The sequence below is a fragment of the Trachemys scripta genome, chromosome 3 (assembly GCF_013100865.1).
Source record: "Trachemys scripta elegans isolate TJP31775 chromosome 3, CAS_Tse_1.0, whole genome shotgun sequence".
Taxonomy (NCBI): Eukaryota; Metazoa; Chordata; order Testudines; family Emydidae; genus Trachemys; species Trachemys scripta.
In genome coordinates this window covers 77,030,231-77,050,171 of record NC_048300.1, presented here as the reverse complement: position 1 = coordinate 77,050,171, position 19,941 = coordinate 77,030,231, and the positions used below count along the sequence as shown (strand labels likewise).

The window sequence follows — 19,941 nt, the reverse complement described above, 5'->3', positions numbered from 1 at the left end:
ATAAAACAAACCTCCCACAGAAGAATCCCTAGTATGCTTTCTAAGTGATAGTTTGTCAAGGTGGGTATGGACAAGTGGCAGATTCCATTTTTTGTGAATTAAGTCAATCTGAATTATTTCCCATGATAAGCAATTTCACATGAAAATTTAAGGATTTTATACTGCCACCCATCATCATAATACCCGAGTACCTATAATCATACACAATATTTTTTATTTTCCTTTTAAACTAAAATTATGACTTTTGCATTTTTGCAAAGAGTATGATGGCTTCCTCTCCGCACTCTCCTCCCCCCAAACTAGATTTAAATGAAGGCCCATTGTCTACAGATCCTTTCTAAGCCTAGGCATCACTGATTGAGTTAAAGTTAGACTAACAAATTTAGCTCAGAATTTCAAACCCTAACCCTAAATTTTCAAATGGCTGAGCAAAGTTTCAGTCATGCTAATCCTCTTATAATCAACAAGAATTGTACAGCTTATGCCTTGCTTAACATTTTAAAAACATGCCCCTCCCAATTTGAAATCTTTCAGTGCATGCTTTGCTGGCACTACGTTTTGATATTGTGGTTGGGAGAGGATTTCTGGAGACAAAGCTTTTTTTAAAATATTTCTTTCTATAATATATACAAACATAGGGTATTATAGAGTTTATTCCAAATGCAAGAAATTGCTGCTTGGCACATAGATGGGAGGATATTTTAATAGCAGGTTTTAAAAGCATTTAAGGTTCATTCAGTAAAGACTATTATTACAGCCTGAAGTTTCCATGCCTTAATTATAAATAGGAAAGAAGATCTTGCTACAAGAGTAAAAGCTAACCTACATATTTTAACATTTAAACACAAATATAGTCCTACGTAGAGAAATTAGAATATACCCTTTGTTAAAGATGGTGTCAGTAAATACAAGTTTAAAATTTGGTAAATGGACATATAGTTACATTAATGCAAAAAACTAAGTTAATATGACATTACGGCAGAAGTCTCAAAGCCACAAAACCCACAAAATTCAGAGTTTGCTTAATCCCTTAAATGCATGCACTGTTACAGGATCTTACATTAAGTAAACATATTACACAGAGAAACATGACCTAATATTTGGCAAGGTCAACATTTATCACTGTTGCCACAGGAAGATTAATTCAGTATTGTTTAGATTTTGTGGGTTTATGATACCAAACAATGTCATATTAGTGTTCTGTAACTTCCTGTTTTTTATACACAGGAATTAATGAATGAAAAATGAAGCTAGTTTTGAAAAGGAAGACATTGGCTGCCGTAGAAAGACAACCTCTCTTTTGAAAAAATGTCAGACTACCACAGAACCAGTATCTGGTATTCTAGAACTTGCACTGCTTTGAAAGCTGAGTCCAGTTTTTGCTGGATCCAGCCTCACCCACACCTATCCCCAGCTGTTATAATTTCATCTGCACCTCCATCCAAATTTAAAGGAATACTAAAATATATACAATAAGTTATTTGAGATGTTTGGATGAGACGCGCCACATACGTCCATTACAGATATTAATCCTTAACACCCAGATGAAACAGGTACTACTAAACTCATGTAACAGAGCCTCTCTTTCTCAATTTTCTCCTAATGACTTGAAGATCATTCACTGAGTCAGTGAGAATCAAGAGTAAAACCTATGAATCCTGCTTCCCATACCAGGCCCTTCTAACCACGAGAAAATACTCCCTCAAAGACACTTACATGCATCCAGGGAAAAAAAGTTAGGGAAGAAAAGTTACATAGTTAGAAAAACATAGCTTCCACAAATTTGTAAATCTGGAAGGAAACCAAATGAGTAAGTTACAGGAAGATTCTCTTAATTTACTGTTTCTTAACTTAATCCTGGAGGCTGGATCGTACAATTTAAATTCTGCCTATTGAATCTATTAAAGCCATCTGAAGACGCAGATCCACCAGCCCTTTTTAAGATAGTACAATGAAAACCCCATTATCACCATCTAATCCTTTAATGTAGAATTTCCAATAAATATGTTTAAAGTTAGTTGTCAGTAATGCTTGAGAGTGTTTTCTATGATTCATGTGAATCTAAAATACTGTCAATGCTTAGAAACTAGCTTTATTTATTTTTACTTTAGAGTCTATTAGTAGCAGAAGCAAATACTAAAAGAAAATAGCTAGATAAAGTGTCACAGCAAAACTAATATATATTGGTCATATCAGTAACAGTGACTGCAAAATGAAAAGCAAACTGCAATAAACCGATATTGCACACTATATTTACATATATTGCTTTATTATTCATCCCCCCCTCGCCCCAACTGAGTTACTCTAAAGGAAAATTAGAAAGCTTACAGTTTCCATAGTGTCTGTGAAATGTATTTTTTTCTTTGCCCAAAACAATATAAATATGTTCTCATGTACTGCAAAGTTATTCATATTTAAGAGTTTTCATTTTGCTTTTTAAGGATACAGCAGTTATACATATGTACAATGAAATCACACTATGTTCTTCCATTATATATATGTGTGTGTGTATGTGTATATATATATATATATATGTGTGTGTGTGTATATAGACAGATAAAATTAAGGTGTAATACCTTTATTTTTATTTCTATCTAACCCTCTGGAAGGCAATACTGAAAATAATGCAGAAGTAAATGCGCAGCAGAAAGACATACTATTTATTTTTGGTGCTCACTAACTCCAAGCAAATCTCCAAACCTTCTGCGGATACACTTTCTTTGTCAAAATTGGCAGACGTTAAAAGCTTTTTAAAGAGAATGACTATAGGTGTGTCCCTATCTTTTTATTAATTTATATATATTGTTGATGTAGGAAGCTTATGTATTTCTTACTTTGGACTTTCCCTCTCCTTCCTCATACAGCTAGGACACAGACAAAGTTCTATTTATTTATAGTACCTCAAAAATTTGTAATTACCAGAAATAAGGTGTTCTATACCATAACAGTCACAACCCCCCCCCCAAAAATAACATGAGCATAGGGCATTTGTTAAATGTTCATCTATAATCTGTAACAAACGTTTTAGTGTTTTACTTTGTACTAGAAAAACTGGAAACATTTTCCATAGAAAAACAGACCCCGCTCCTAAAGCTATTCCTGCATTTATTAACTTGGAGCTTTTCCCCACCCAAGACTTTGAAACAGAATTTACAGTATAGATTTCAGGAGACTAAGTTAAGTGCTTGTATAAACAGAGAGTGTATAAAAGTGTTCCTCTTCCTTCAAAACCCGCATCTGGTACCAATGTCCCCTATAGGTCCAAATAAGCATGTTTCCTTCCCTGTAATGCAGAACTGCAAGGCCTTTTCCTGACAAACAATCATAATACAGAGTAGATGTTTAAGATTTAACCAAATTTAATCTCTCTGCAATAATCAACAGTGTGTGGTTGAAAGACTAGCAGTGTCGAGTCATGCATTTATGTCAAGTCATGCAATCTATACTAGACCCCTTATGAGTACCATCCTTGAATAATACATTACAAATTTCATATAGGGAGTTATGTTTAAAATTAATGATTTCCCCTCCCCACCCAATGTTATAAAAGATTAGAAGGATAATTCATTATTTCCTAGTACCAGGAGACACTTCATGAATAAAAGGAATCACTAATACTGGCTTTAGTCATAGGATTGCCAATTTTGGTTGAATGCATTCCTGGAGATTTCATCACACGACAATCTTTAAAGATTAATCTTTAATTCCTGGAGACTCCTGGCCAATCCTGGAGAGTTGGCAACCCTATATAGCTAACTGCTTCATTCTTTGTTTAAAATTTATCTTATTTCTAATTAAAGGCACAACAGGAACTTGAATACTGAAATTTAGCTTACAAGTTAGCTTTCTTGACTTAAATAAGTTTTGTGCAAAGAGGGTTAGTAGAATTGGACCCACTTTAATAGGAAGGTTAACATATTAGTATATGTTTGTTTTAACACTGTTGAGGTACACAGTGTATGTTTGAAAACAGATTAAGATTACACAATCTATGATTAGTGCTCAAGTCAAAGTCTCAGTGACTAACTAAAATTCTTAATGAACAGAAAGGCTTGCTGCTATAATCACACCTCTTTAAAACAGGTATTCAGCACAAATGTGTAAGAAGCACATTTTAAAGTGGACAATTTGTACATATTGTATAGCATTTAATGCTGCCAACATCTGTTCTCCAGTCTAGGTATGACATTCTACCCTTTATTTACTCTGATTATCTGGGTAGCATCTTGGTGCTTATAAAATTTTTGAATGAAAACTAGATAAAAATGTAAACAGTAGTTGATTACATGGAAAGGTCAGGATGGATAAAAAACAATGTTTGTTAAAAATCTCAAAAATCAGATTTTTTTAAAAAAATTTAAATTAAATACAGTTTAAAAAAAAAACAGATATTTGAAATTATGATCGCCTATGTTAAGGCTTCAACTTACTATAATTATAGAATTTACTACCCACCTTTTAAGTAGATGCAGGACCAGCACCAAACCTAGAGAAGTCACAAAATCATAGGCTTTAAGGTCAGAAGGGAACATTATCATCATCTAGTCTGACCTCCTGCACAACACAGGCCACAGAATCTCACCCACCACCCACTCCTGTAACAAACCCCTAACCTATGCCTGAGTTATTGAAGTCCTCAAATCGTGGTTTAAAGACCTCAAGGTGCAGAGAATCCTCCAGCAAGTGACCCGTGCCCCATGCTGCAGAGGAAGGCAAAAAACCTCCTGGGCCTCTGCCAACCTGCCCTGGAGGAAAATTCCTTCCCGACCCCAAATATGGCGATCAATTAAACCCTGAGCATGTGGGCAAGACTCACCAGCCAACCCGAAAAACTATCAGTTCTACCATAGATTCAACTGAAGCAGTTTGTAAGAATTTGTATTTGTTGTGATTCCCTAGTGTATACACCACTTCAGAGTGCAGAAGCTCTCGGGCTTTGTTACAAGGATAGGTTCCTGGGTCAATGTTTTTGTTCAGTGATGTGTGGTTGCTGGTGAGTATTTGCGTTAGGTTGGGGGGTTGTCTGTAAGCGAGGATAGGTCTGTCTCCCAAGATGCCAACTCTGTCCACATATCTATTAAAGTGACATCATCATAGGACCTAATCACATCAGCCATACCATCAGGGGCTCGTTCACCTGCACATCTACCAATGTGATATATGCCATCATGTGCCAGCAATGCCCCTCTGCCATGTACATTGGCCAAACCGGACAGTCTCTATGCAAAAGAATTAATGGACACAAATCTGACATCAGGAATCATAATACTCAAAAACCAGTGGGAGAACACTTTAACCTGTATGGCCATTCAATGACAGACCTGCGGGTGGCTATCTTACAACAGAAAAACTTCAAAAACAGACTCCAACGAGAGACTGCTGAGCTGGAATTGATATACAAACTAGATACAATCAACTCAGGATTGAATAAGGACTGGGAATGGCTGAGCCATTACAAACATTGAATATCTCTCTCTTCTTGTAAGTATTCTCACACTTCTTATCAAACGGGCTGTACTGGGCTAGCTTGATTATCACTTCAAAAAAAAATTTCTCTCTTACTTAATTGGCCTCTCAGAGTTGGTAAGACAACTCCCACCTGTTCATGCTTTCTGTATGTGTGTGTATATATATCTCCTCAATATATGTTCCACTCTATATGCATCCGAAGAAGTGGGCAGTAGCCCACGAAAGCTTATGCTCTAATAAATTTGTTAGTCTCTAAGGTGCCACAAGTACTCCTGTTCTTTTTGCGGATACAGACTAACACGGCTGCTACTCTGAAAAAAGTCTACTAGGCTGCCCTTTACCATTATAGTGACTATAATGAAAAAAGAAAGGATATCCCTTCATAAAGATTTGCTCTTCCTATTACAATGGGGGATAGGATTCCACAAGGCTGACAATCTTTCACAGCAAGTAATTATTAAGTTTATTGACTAGAGTTCTGTCACACGAGTCAATCATAATTGCTGTGGACAACACTGGGTAAGTGCTACCGTGTGAGGGACAAAAGTGAGAAAACAAGTTAAGGAAACGGAGCCAAATAGACACCATTCAAGACAAGAATGAACCAAGGAGAAAGACTAGTTAGCAGGAACTGAAAGCTAAAAAAATTCCTCTGAAATAAAATTTAAGTAAAAACAGTTTTTATCCTCTTCCACCCATTTGAAATAATAGTAGGGGGAAATCCCCCACCAGACAAAGAACAAGGAGACTGAGTACTTGGCAACCTTACAAAACAGTAGATGCTCATTCTTAAGCCATCTTACAAGTCTTGCATTTGGAAGAAAGAGCAACACAATGATCTGGACACAAGAATGATTTCAAGATAGCAAATATGCACCTCCATCCTCTCAGATGTATTCCTGCAAGATGAGAGTTCTTATATACATGCCACCACAAGTCCAATTAGCAGCAACCTTCTCAGCAAACTGGAGGATAGTCAGGCTTTTCAATATACCATACTTCCTAGAAAAAGACTAGTTATAATACTTCAGATCAAAGATGTCATACACACAGCCCATGGGTAGGATCTGGCCCATACAATATATTTGTGAACAACATGGGAGATTCAGAATTTGCAGAATCTAAGTTTTCATTTTAAAAAATGTTTCTAGTAGTTGTAACACAAGTCTTCCAAATGTCAGAGCATAAACCAATGAAGTGTCAGCCCAAGGCTGCAGAAACCTTGAAACAATGGCTCAAAGGTGTGAACTCCCCATTCCACTAATTTCACTGGCATGTTGATTCTAAATCCTAATGATATTTCAAAGTGTAAACTAACTATTTCACAACTTATTTTAAGCAGTCAATGAGGAAGAGTTGGGAGTTGCTGCAAGGAAGGAAATGCAAAAAGGACAAGACACAGGGAAGCAAAAAAGAAGGGGAAGGGAAGAGAAGCAAAACGCCAGAAATAGAAGTGTTCCTAAATGAGAGCACATTTTCCCCATTCAGTAATAATACTGAATGCAATGATAAAGTATTGAACAAATTAAATAATAAATCAGTTTAGTTACTACATACCACACTTGATCTCTGGGCAAACCTCCCATTGAAATTAATAGGAGATATGCTATGGATTGAGGCGAGTATGTAGTCCCAAATTTTTACTGCAACTCAAGGACTATAATTAAAAAATGGAAATTAGCCCTCCACGGAGAATGGCCACACACAGTCTTTCACATTCCTTTAAGAATTATGTGTCACTGCTGTGTCATCCCCACACTGTGAATGCTAGTCTCTTAATGGCAGATGAAACTTCAGAAACACTACCTGTTGGTCAGCAAATTGAGATACTGAAGTAGTAATTTTTAACTGATGGGTTTTAGTATAGTACAATTAAGAACATACTGATCCCAAAACTTAAACACTAGTACCATTCATAAGCCTTCACTGACTTAAGATATCCAACAAACAAGACAAAAAAATATTGAAACAAGAATCTGACTTAAGGGAGATGCGGGGGAAAAAATAGACTTACAGCAGGATCCAAAGCTTGCCAAACGCAGGCTTTGATGATCGAGGGAACAAGTTCCAAAAGCATGGTTTTTTAATTGTGAATGCCCTGCTACTGACCCCATGAAACCAAGTGCCAAGCACTGAACAACTGAACCACCCCACTGTGCCTTAACTATAATTGCACAACATAGGAAAGAAGGCAATCTTTTAAAGAAATGAATTACAAAAGATCTCAGATTTGGGAGCGTATCAGTAGCACCTAGAAATGCTCCTGGAAGTAAACAGGAAACCAGTACAGAGCATATAGCTGAAGTACTGTGTGCTTGTGCCTATCCAGCACACTCAGAAAGCAGGCCATGGAGTTCTGCACCAGCTAATGTCTACACTACAGAGATTTCTCAAAGGCCACCCCACATAGAGCACATGACAATAATCCAGTCTGGAAGTGACAAAAGCATGGATAACTCTGGTCAGATCCAGATCAAAGAAAGACTGCAACTTCTTGATCAATCACAGATGGAAAAAATACTATGAGCTACTGCTGGTAACTCCACATTAAGATACAGCCAAGGATACAAAAGTACCCTAAGTTTGCAAACCATACTAGAAAGGGGCAGCCCTAAACCCTCAATTGAAGCTGATGACAGTTTCCCCTCTAAATGAATGACCGTAGTCCTCTAAATGAATCCTGTAACCCACCAGCTTTACTTCCATCTTCTACCGAATTTGTCACATCTAGTTGGTTCCTATCCAGGTTCAACTTCAATAATCAAAGACACAAAGTCCAAGTTCTATTAACAGAAGCAATATCTCACTAGCTGCTTTAAAATTTTGAAAATTTAAATTTAATCTAAAAAATGCAGAATCCTGTTATACAGTAGCTTTTCTTTAAAAGCTGTGTTACCAGCTTATTTCCTATATTTACTTAAATTTTTCAAATTTTGTTTTTTCAAGTCCATGAGGTGAGATTAGACTGCTAAACATAGATAAAATAATGGGACATCAATTCCTTCATCTATAGGTCTTTTCTTTTGTAGTTCTGTTTACTGACAGATCAACAGTTCAAATCTGGCCCAGGTTAGCAACACTTAAGAGCAGGTACTATCTGATCATCATACCCTAGATGAATGGGGTAGCCACAGATCGGCTCCAAGTGGAAAGTTCACCATAATTAACACCTTTGTTAGCAGTCTCCAGATAATATAACAATGACAGAATGGGCATGGACAATGCTCCCCCAAAACATGCTCCCCCTAAACACGGCTGAAACACAGTGTCAGAAGAGCAGGGGACGCTCGCATTGGTATTGCCTGAAAAGGCTCTATATTCTATGGTTAAAAGGATTGCTTCCGTTTCTGTGCTTTAAGTTTGGCACCCCTTAGAACAGAGGGGGGCAAACTATGGCCCGCGAGCCACATCTGGCCCGCAGGACCCTTCCCTCTGGCCCCTGAGCTCCTGCCAGGGAGCGGGCTCAGGACAGGCTTGCGGAGGAGCCAGCCCAACTCTCCAGCAGCAGCGTGGTGAGTGGGGCTCCCCTCCCTTCCAGGTGGCTCAGCTATAGCACCACCAGATCTGATGCTCCAGGGCAGCACGGTCAGAGGGCATTGCAGGGGGGCGGTCAAGGGGCCTGGGCCCTGCTGCTGGGGCCAGTGGCAGAAGAAGCCAGAGCCCCCTTCCACCCCCCACATGCTTGGCCCCTGTCCCCAGCAGCCAAGCCCAGACAGGGGGCGAGCCCTGCCCGACTGCCAGGGAGAGCAGCCAAACAAGCAAGGGAAATGCACAGGGAAAGGACTGAGCCCCCTTTTCCACCACCCCACAGGTAACGTGGGGCGGGGAGAGCAGGGGGGGTTGGATAGGGCATGGGGGGCCCCAGTGGGGCAGTCACGGGGTGGGGAGCAGGGGGGATTGGATAGGGGACAGGCATCCACAGGTGATGGTCAAGGGGCAGAGAGCAGGGGTGTTTGGATAGGACGCTGGAGTCCCCAGGGGAGGGGGCAATCAGGGGTGTGGAGGGGGTGTGTGTTGGATGGGGTGAGGATTCCAGGGGGCTGGATACAGGGTGGGGGACAGGCCACACCTCACTGTTTAGGGAGGCACAGCCTCCCCCAGCCCTCCATATAATTTCTGTACCCGACGTGGCCCTAGGGACAAAAAGTTTGCCCACTCCTGTCTTAAAGCACAAATTTAAATTTACCACACACACGCCCTCTAGTTTACACTGACTTTTTTCTAATTTAACAGCAGCAGCAAAGAACAGAAAGCTATCTCCAGAACTATTTTAAGTCAGGACTTCACTTACATTACTTACCTAGACTGTAAGCTTTTCAGACCAGAGGCTGTTTTTGTTATGTTTGCACATGCCTAGCAAAACAGTCTTGGACCTCTAGACAGTACCACAATATAAATAACAATGGTCTCCAAAAAATAATGCTTTCCAGTTAAGTTCACAGATTTGAAACAAAAACTATTTACCTTAAAGAATTGTTGACAAGCTTTTTAAAGGGTATTAAAAAGATGAAATGTTAAAGAGAAGTGAGAATAGAGTACTTGACCATGTTCCTTTCACTACGGAATCAAAGAGGAGTTGCACACTGTTTCATGCAGTGCGGGGGGGGAAAATGAAGGTGCCTAAATTTAAGTGAAATAAACACATTTTTGGAGAAAAATAGTCCCTTTTGTAACCTATTTAAAGAAGCCCTGATTCATCTTTTCCTTTGAAGCTAATCTCCAGACTCTAGCATGTACCTACACGGCAAAAATTTGTGTTTTTCTGCAACAGTACAGAAAAACTTATTAGTGGGGTCAAGACCCAGTAATGCTTTGGTTGGTCATTTTCAAAGGGATACCATCAACTGGAAACATTGTCAATTATAAAGTAAGTTAAATGTATCTTCAAGTACTACCCCTACTCCCAAGTCCCCTCTGCAAATTTTGTAGTTTTACCTCACCCTTTCCTATATTAGTATTAACTATATCTCTTCCTTGCTGATGTGTGAAAGATTCAAGACAGGGGAGATTGAATGATTAGATAACACAATCGAGGAAACTGTTGATACACAGAGACCTGTCAAATGCACAAAGAAAACTGACAAGAAAAGTATGTATTTTCTCCTATTACAACAGTAGGTCAAACTTAGTCAAAAAAATGTGTTTTAACTTTGTGTCCTTTTAACACAAGAGCTTTGAATTCCCAAATCATCCCATACTTTTTTATTTTAACTTAAGTATTAATATTATGAATAAAACTAAGCATATCCTATGCAGGTACACCTCTACCCCGATATAACGTGGTCGTGGGGAGCCAAAAATCCCTACCATGTTATAGGTGAAACGCCATTATATCGGGGTAGGGGCGGCAGGGTTCCAGCGGTGATTTAAAGAGCTCCGGGATCCGGGGAGCCCGAGCCCTTTAAATCGCTGGCCGAGCCCCTCTGCCACAACCCCAGGGTAGCAGCGGCAGGGCTCTAGCGGTGATTTAAAGGGCCTGGGGCTCCCCGCAGCAGCCAGATCCCCAGACCCTTTAAAGCGCCGCCCGAGCCCCACTGCTACCGCGCTATATGCGAACCTGTGTTATATCGGGTCACGTTATAGAGGGATAGAGGTGTAATTCTAAATCAATAACTGACAACTAATTGGTAAAATTACTCAGTTATGATAGGTTCTTTTATTTTCCCCCCAAGCACACTAAATGGAATGGAAAGCTAACATGTTGTTCTACCTCCAGAAACAGTTACCATTTGTGCTTGTATAAACTGTTATAGCAGATTGTTATAATACTGGCTCACTTTGACAGAATTGCAATATTATGACCAAATGGTGATCTGCTGCTCAAAGATAAGTGCAGAAACAATTTGAGTGTACATTTGCTAAAAATAGGTATAAAATTAGATTTATATTTTTCAAGTACCAGGCTAGTCCATTAACAATGTTTCATTCCCATAAATTCATTACTATTATAGGAAAAAGTAATTAACACCAAGCCCACCAAAGTGACTGAGGCCTGTTACCAGGCTCCAACATTCTTAAAAAAAAAAAAAAAAGAGTAATTTTCTAGCCTTTGTGATTACTAAGAAAGTCTTCTGAATGCAACATAGCCTTCATCAGTCGGTAGACATACGAACTGAAACAACAGCTTTAATGGCCAGATTATCCATTACAGTGGTCAAAGCCACAAGAGAAGACTTGTTGAGAGGGAGTTTCTGAGAGAATCTCTTCAGATTCCCATGCATCATCCCATCAGAGGAAGGGTCTGGTCTCCAACCAGACAGGTCCTCTGGGAAATTCCACTTCCTTCCTGCTGTACATGGACAACTTAGGGTATGTCTACACTACGAAATTAGTTCGAATTTATAGAAGCCGGTTTTATTGAAATCGGTTGTATACAGCCGATTGTGTATGTCCACACAATAAAATGCTCTAGGTGCTCTAGTCGGCAGACCGCGTCCACAGTACGAGGCTAGCGTCGACTTCCGGAGCATTGCACTATGGGTAGCTATCCCACAGCTATCCCACAGTTCCCGCAGTCTCTGCCGCCCCTTGGAATTCTGGGTTGAGATCCCAATGCCCGGATGATGCAAAACAGTGTCGCGGGCGGTTCTGGGTACATGTCGTCAGGCCCCTCCCTCCCCCGTCACAGCAACGGCAGACAATAGATTCGCGCCTTTTTATCTGGGTTACCTGGGTTACCTGTGCAGACAACATGGAGCCCGCTCAGCACAGCTGAGCTCACCATCACCATATGTCCTCTGGGTGCCGGCAGACGTGGGACTGCATTGCTACACAGCAGCAGCTGCTAACTGCCTTTTGGCGGTAGACGGTGCAGTAGACTGGTAGCCTTCATCGGCGATCTGGGTGCTGGCAGCCGTGGGGCTTGCCTTTTGGCAGTAAATGGTGTATTATGACTGTTAGCCGGCCTATTACAAGTCGGGTCATCGCACGTTAGCAGAGTCTTCCCTGAGCAGCAGCTCGTGCAATAGGCCTGAAGACCATCGTCATACACCGCCCAGTATTTGCTGCCAAGCACCCAGAAAGATGCCGAGGGCTATCAGTCACGCTGCACCGTCGTCTTAAGATGTAAAAAATAGATTTTCTCTGTATTCATTTGCTTCCCCCTCCCTCCGTCAACAGAGTTTTCAGTTTAATCTTTGGGGGGGACCAGTCTGTGACAGTTGTTTGTGTCTCTCCCTGATGCACAGCCACCGTTCTTTATTTTAATTCCCTGTGCCTGTACGCCATGTCGTCACTCGGCCCCCCTCCCTCCTTCCCCTAGGCCGTCAGATACTACGTTTGCGCCACAGCTCGAGCCGAGAAGCGGTTCGCGCCTTTTCTTTGAATTCTGGGTTGAGATCCCAATGCCCGGATGATGCAAAACAGTGTCGCGGGCGGTTCTGGGTACATGTCGTCAGGCCCCTCCCCCCTCGTCACAGCAACGGCAGACAATAGATTCGCGCCTTTTTACCTGGGTTACCTGTGCAGACAACATACCACGGCAAGCATGGAGCCCGCTCAGCTCAGCTGAGCTCACCGTCACCATATGTCCTCTGGGTGCCGGCAGCCGTGGGACTGCATTGCTACACAGCAGCAGCTGCTAACTGCCTTTTGGCGGTAGACGGTGTAGCATGAGTGATAGCCGTGGGGCTGGCAGCCGTAGTGCTGCATTGCACCAGCCCCTTGCAGGCGATGGTATATTATGACTGGTACCCGTCGTCGTCGTACTGGTATGGCTGTCAATCATGGCCACCTGGGCAGACATGCTACTGTTTCGATGATGACGGTTACCAGTCATAATATACTATTTTCTGCCAATTGCCCAATATTGTCTGCTAAGCACCCAGAAGAGGCCGAGGGCGATGCTGGGTGCTGGCGGACGTGGGGCTGGCAGACGTGGGGCTGCATTGCTACACAGCAGCAGCCCCTTGCCTTTTGGCAGATGATGGCATATTATGATTGGTATCCGTCATCGTCATACTGGTATGGCTGTCACTCATGCTGCAGCGTCGGCTGCCACCTTAAGATGTAAAAAATAGATTTGTTCTGTGTTCATTTGCTTCCCCTTCCTCCGTGAAATCAACGGCCTGCTAAGCCCAGGGTTTCCAGTTTAATCTTTGGGGGGACCATTCTGTGTGACAGTTGTTTGTGTTTCTCCCTGTTCCTGTACCTGTACGCCATGTCGTCACTCGGCCCTCCCTCCCTCCTTCTCCTGGTCCATCAGATACTACTTTCGCGCCTTTTTTCTGACCAGGCGCCATAGCTAGCACTGGGATCATGGAGCCCGCTCAGATCACCGCGGCAATTATGAGCACTATGAACACCACGCGCATTGTCCTGGAGTACATGCAGAGCCAGAACATGCCAAGGCGAAACCCGGACCAGGCGAGGAGGCGATTGCAGCGCGGCGACGAGAGTGATGAGGAAATTGACATGGCCATAGACCTCTCACAAGGCACAGGCCCCAGCAATGTGGAAATCATGGTGTTACTGGGGCAGGTTGATACCGTGGAACGCCGATTCTGGGCCCGGGAAACAAGCACAGACTGGTGGGACCGCATCGTGCTGCAGGTATGGGACGATTCCCAGTGGCTGCGAAACTTTCGCATGCGTAAGGGCACTTTCATGGAACTTTGTGACTTGCTTTCCCCTGCCCTGAAACGCCAGGATACCAAGATGAGAGCAGCCCTCACAGTTGAGAAGCGAGTGGCAATAGCCCTGTGGAAGCTTGCAACGCCAGACAGCTACCGGTCAGTCGGGAATCAATTTGGAGTGGGCAAATCTACTGTGGGGGCTGCTGTGATCCAATTTGCCAGGGCAATGAAAGACCTGGTGATAGCAAGGGTAGTGACTCTGGGCAACGTGCAGTCAATAGTGGATGGTTTTGCTGAAATGGGATTCCCAAACTGTGGCGGGGCCATAGACGGAACCCATATCCCTATCTTGTCACCGGAGCACCAAGCCACCGACTACATAAACCGCAAGGGGTACTTTTCAATGCTGCTGCAAGCCCTGGTGGATCACAAGGGACGTTTCACCAACATCAACGTGGGATGGCCGGGAAAGGTACATGATGCTCGCGTCTTCAGGAACTCTGCTCTGTTTCGAAAGCTGGAGGAAGGGACTTTCTTCCCGGACCAGAAAGTGACCATTGGGGATGTTGAAATGCCTATCGTGATCCTTGGGGACCCAGCCTACCCCTTAATGCCATGGCTCATGAAGCCATACACAGGCAGCCTGGACAGGAGTCAGGACCTGTTCAACTACAGGCTGAGCAAGTGCCGAATGGTGGTGGAATGTGCATTTGGACGTTTAAAAGCGCGCTGGTGCAGCTTACTGACTCGCTCAGACCTCAGCGAAAAGAATATCCCCATTGTTATTGCTGCTTGCTGTGCGCTCCACAATATCTGTGAGAGTAAGGGGGAGACATTTATGGCGGGGTGGGAGGTTGAGGCAACTCGCCTGGCCGCTGATTACGCGCAGCCAGACACCAGGGCGGTTAGAGGAGCACAGCAGGGCGCGGTGCGCATCAGAGAAGCTTTGAAAACGAGTTTTGTGACTGGCCAGGCTACTGTGTGAAACTTCTGTTTGTTTCTCCTTGATGAACCCTCCAACCCCCCCCCCCGACCCGGTTCACTCTACTTCCCTGTAAACCAACCACCCCACCCTCCCCTCCCCTCCCGCTTGCAGAGGCAATAAAGTCATTGTTTTTTCACATTCATGCATTCTTTATTAGTTCCTTACAGAGGTAGGGGGATAATTGCCAAGGTAGCAGGGATGGGTGGGGGAGGAGGGATGGAAAAGGACACACTGCATTTTAAAACTTTAACTCTTATTGAAGCCCAGCCTTCTGATGCTTGGGCGATCATCTGGGGTGGAGTGACTGGGTGGACGGAGGCCCCCCCACCGTGTTCTTGGGCGTCTGGGTGACGAGGCTATGAAACTTGGGGAGGAGGGCTGTTGGTTACACAGGGGCTGTAGCGGCGGTCTCTGCTCCTGCTGCCTTTCCTGCAACTCAACCATACGCTCGAGCATATCACTTTGATGCTCCAGCAGACGGAGCATTGCCTCTTGCCGTCTGTCTGCAAGCTGACGCCACCTATCGTCTTCAGCCCGCCACCTCTCCTCTCGTTCATGTTGGACTTTTCTCATCTCCGACATTGACTGCCTCCACGCATTCTGCTGTGCTCTATCAGCGTGGGAGGACATCTGCAGCTCCGTGAACATCTCGTCCCTCGTCTTACGTTTTCTCTTTCTAATGTTCACGAGCCTCTGCGAAGGAGAAACATTTGCAGCTGGTGGAGGAGAAGGGAGAGGTGGTTAAAAAAGACACATTTTAGGGAACAATGGGTACACTCTTTCATTACAAGGTCGCATATTTCGGCTTGCAGGCAGCCATCGTAGGCCACAGTGTTTTGGCTTATTTAACCTTCTTAACATGCGGGAAAGGTTGCAAACAGCAGCGCATTTCCCATATCAAGGATGAATTGGGTTGTCCATTTAAAATGGGGTTTCAATGTAAAAGGAGGGGGCTGCGGTTTCCCGGTTAACATGCGGCACAAACACAAGTAAACCACCCCCCCCCCACACACACACACACGATTCTCTGGGATGATCACTTCACCCCTCCCCCCCCACCGCGTGGTTAACAGCGGGGAACATTTCTGGTCCGAATAGCAGGAACGGGCGCCTCTGAATGTCCCCCTTAATAAAATCACCCCATTTCAACCAGGTGACCGTGAATGATATCACTCTCCTGAGGATAACAAAGAGAGACAAGGAATGGATATTGTCTGCATGCCAGCAAACACCGGGACCATACGCTGCCATGCTTTGTTATGCAATGATTCCAGACTACGTGCTACTGGCCTGGCGTGGTAAAGTGTCCTACCATGGCGGACGGGATAAGGCAGCCCTCCCCAGAAACCTTTTGCAAAGGCTTTGGGAGTACATAAAGGAGAGCTTTCTGGAGATGTCCCTGGAGGATTTCCGCTCCATCCCCATACACGTTAACAGACTTTTCCAGTAGATGTACTGGCCGCGATTGCCAGGGCAAATTAATCATTAAACACGCTTGCTTTTAAACCATGTGTAATGTTTACAAATATTTACAAAGGTACACTCACCAGAGGTCTCCTGTGTGCCCTGAGGGTCTTGGGTGAGTTCGGAGGTTACTGGTTCCAGGTCCAGGGTAACAAACAGATCCTGGCTGTTGGGGAAACCGGTTTCTCCGCTTCCTTGCTGCTGTGAGCTACCTACAGTACCTCCATCGTCATCTTCCTCGTTCCCCGAACCGTCTTCCCTGTGTGTTTCTCCAGTGAGAGAGTCATAGCACACGGTTGGGGTAGAGGTGGCTGCACCCCCTAGGATCGCATGCAGCTCCGCGTAGTAGCGGCAAGTTTGCGGCTCTGCCCCGGACCTTCCGTTTGCTTCTCTGGCTTTGTGGTAGGCTTGCCTTAGCTCCTTAATTTTCACGCGGCACTGCTGTGTGTCCCTGTTATGGCCTCGGTCCTTCATGGCCTTGGAGATCTTTTCTAATACTTTTCCATTTCTTTTACTGCTACGGAGTTCAGCTATCACTGCTTCATCTCCCCATATGGCGAGCAGATCTCGTACCTCCCGTTCGGTCCATGCTGGAGCTCTTTTGCGATCCTGGGAGGACTCCATGACGGTTACCTGTGCTGATGAGCTCTGCGTGGTCACCTGTGCTCTCCACGCTGGGCAAACAGGAAATGAAATTCAAACCTTCGCGGGTCTTTTCCTGTCTACCTGGTCAGTGCATCTGAGTTGAGAGCGCTGTCCAGAGCGGTCACAATGAAGCACTGTGGGATAGCTCCCGGAGGCCAATAACATCGAATTCCGTCCACACTACCCCAATTCCGACCCGCAAAGGCCGGTTTTATCGCTAATCCCCTCGTCGGAGGTGGTGTAAAGAAACCGGTTTAAAGGGCCCTTTAAGTCGAAAGAAAGGGCCTCGTTGTGTGGACATGTCCAGGCTTAATTCGGTTTAACGCTGCTAAAGTCGACCTAAACCCGTAGTGTAGACCAGGCCTTAGATCAGTTGGGATACTCACCCACGCCCTCCTAAACCACCAGTTTTGTACAGAGTCCTCCACTGTGGAGTCTGCTCATCCCATTGGTATCATGGAGCACATAGGAGACCTATCCACTTTCACTGCATTTTCTCCACTGAAGCCTATTCGAACATATCAGTTTTTACTTAAGTTCCTTCTCATCCCTATCCTTTTGGTTTGAATTTCAATGAATAGGAGTGATTAAAAATCAGCATGCTTGGGAACGTAATGCAAAAACTTCCCGACATTACTCAATCCTAACCTGAAACATTCCTCTGGTTCCATTCCTGGCTTCTCTCAAAGAACGGCTACCAAACGTTAGCCATGTAATGAGGACAAATGTCCACTAAAGTTTAAAGTGATTCCATGATGCTCATTTGCATGGAATGTAAACCAAGCATCCAAAAGTGACAGTGAATTAATGTACAGAGTGCCACCTTTCCTTATATAAAGGTACAGTATCAAGTTACTAACTGTGTTTCCCTATGTTGCCTATACCCAAGATTTAAAAATATTTTAAAATTATTTTTCCACTACTGATACTAGTCTATTTTTTTAAATTTCTCTCAGCTCGAGCAAGATAAATGAAGTCAGTTTTAGTCTTGTTTATAATCAGTTTCATTTTCAAGCTCTCAATGCTGCAGTGTTTGAGGTGCAAATAATGCAGATAAATGTTTAACAAGAAACATTTTTTACTTAAATATTGATTGAAACATTTCAGTTTATTGTGGGCTTTAAAAGAGCTTGATTTTGTAAATTATAAGGTAGGACTCTGGGGGGGAACACTCCTATGTGAAGATGTTTTATCTAGTCTTACAAGTAATACCTAAGTTTACTGTTAAAACAAAAACAAAAACACGAGAGGTTTGGGGAGATTGGGCCATTCTCCCCCCACATTTTGTGCATTTGAAAGTTTGGGGAGGGGGGGTTGTATCATTTCATTGTAGTCAGCTTTCCCTTTTCAGTGGGTCTTTCACACACCAATAGAAAAGGAATATTTTTTTTAAAAATAGGAAAAAATATAGCTTTACAACCACAAAAACTGGCAAAAGTACTCATGGCAGGTTTAATGTTGGAGACTCTTTAAATTAATCAGATTTCAAGTTGACAGCACACCTTTAAAAGGTAAGAAGTAATCAGACTTTCGGCCAACTCACTCTGGCAGCATTGCAGTACAGCAACAAATACTCACTGTGCCTTTACTGAAAAGATGCATACTGACTTGCCATAAGATTAGCTTCTTCTGTTTCCACCAATCAAAATGACAGTACTTTAAAAAAAAATACAAAATAAAAAAAAAGATGGATTTACTTTTATGAATAAGAGGGTTTCAAAACTGGCTGATGCTCCACCCCCCATTCAGACCATAAGTAAGGTTAAGCCATCCAACAGTATGACTGACCATTTATTTCACTGGGCATAATATAACATGCCAGCTGAAATTTAATTAGCTCAAGATTCCCTTATCAACTGGCCACAGTTTCCTTTCTCACAATGCCAAGGCTATGCGCCAGCTATCTTAACAGCAATGGAACAACTTCAACTGAAATGAATAAGAGCCTGATACCCTTTACCAAAAACAGATCAAATGTTCTAATGAAGCACAAGCTGTTTGTTGAGTTTCACTGTTGTGGTGAATATTAGCTGAATGGATGTTTAAAATGAGACCATAAAGAATTAACTCAGGATTTAGTAAAACTGAACAAGAACAGCTCTGAAAACTTTTCTTGCCAGTACATCATCTCCTCTTTCCACATTACAGGATCTTTAAGAAAGCAGAGAAGTCTATTGGAATTTGAGAGGAAGATTCTTGTCAGTATGGGGGTATGGAGAGTTTTAAGACCTACAGAATTAAAGTTCTACATTACATAACTTCCAAGCACATTCAACTCCTGAATACTATCAACTTAAATTATTCATTTTTATACCAATTAAAAAAGCTGATCTAGACAAAAATATCCGCAGCCTCCTGAACTGCAGAAGTACTGGAAGGTCACAGATCTTGGCTCTACAACAGGTCAACCTAGTAGTCACAGGAAAGGCATGTCAATATAGAAATCTCCATCCTCCATCCCGTTGCTAAGAACCCCAAACTATTAATCTGACAACTGAAAATGACAAGTGGAGGGCTGTGGGATGGGATCCCTCAGTAGCTGGGTTTAAAAAAATATATTTATACTTAAATTGAAATCTTTGGTCCATGTATTGCTTATTAGAAACTCTACTCCGGCTAAGCACCCACTCCCCGTAAAACATAGTAGGGGTCCCTAAAATGGTTCATTGCACTCATCTGACATTGTTTTAAAGATCCTGACTGACATTTACTGAAATGCAGGATAGCGTCAGACTCTGGTTTTGGGAAAGAAATGGTGCAGACATTCTATGGGTCCTCAAAATTCTGAATAGCCTCTGCTGTAGA

The 19,941-nt window shown here is 42.9% G+C and overlaps 1 protein-coding gene across 2 annotated transcripts in view; it reads right to left on the bottom strand.

The window, feature by feature from the left end:
- Positions 1-19,941, bottom strand: part of EGLN1 (egl-9 family hypoxia inducible factor 1) — a 49,437-nt gene that overhangs the window by 12,245 nt on the left and 17,251 nt on the right. The window lies entirely within an intron of this gene.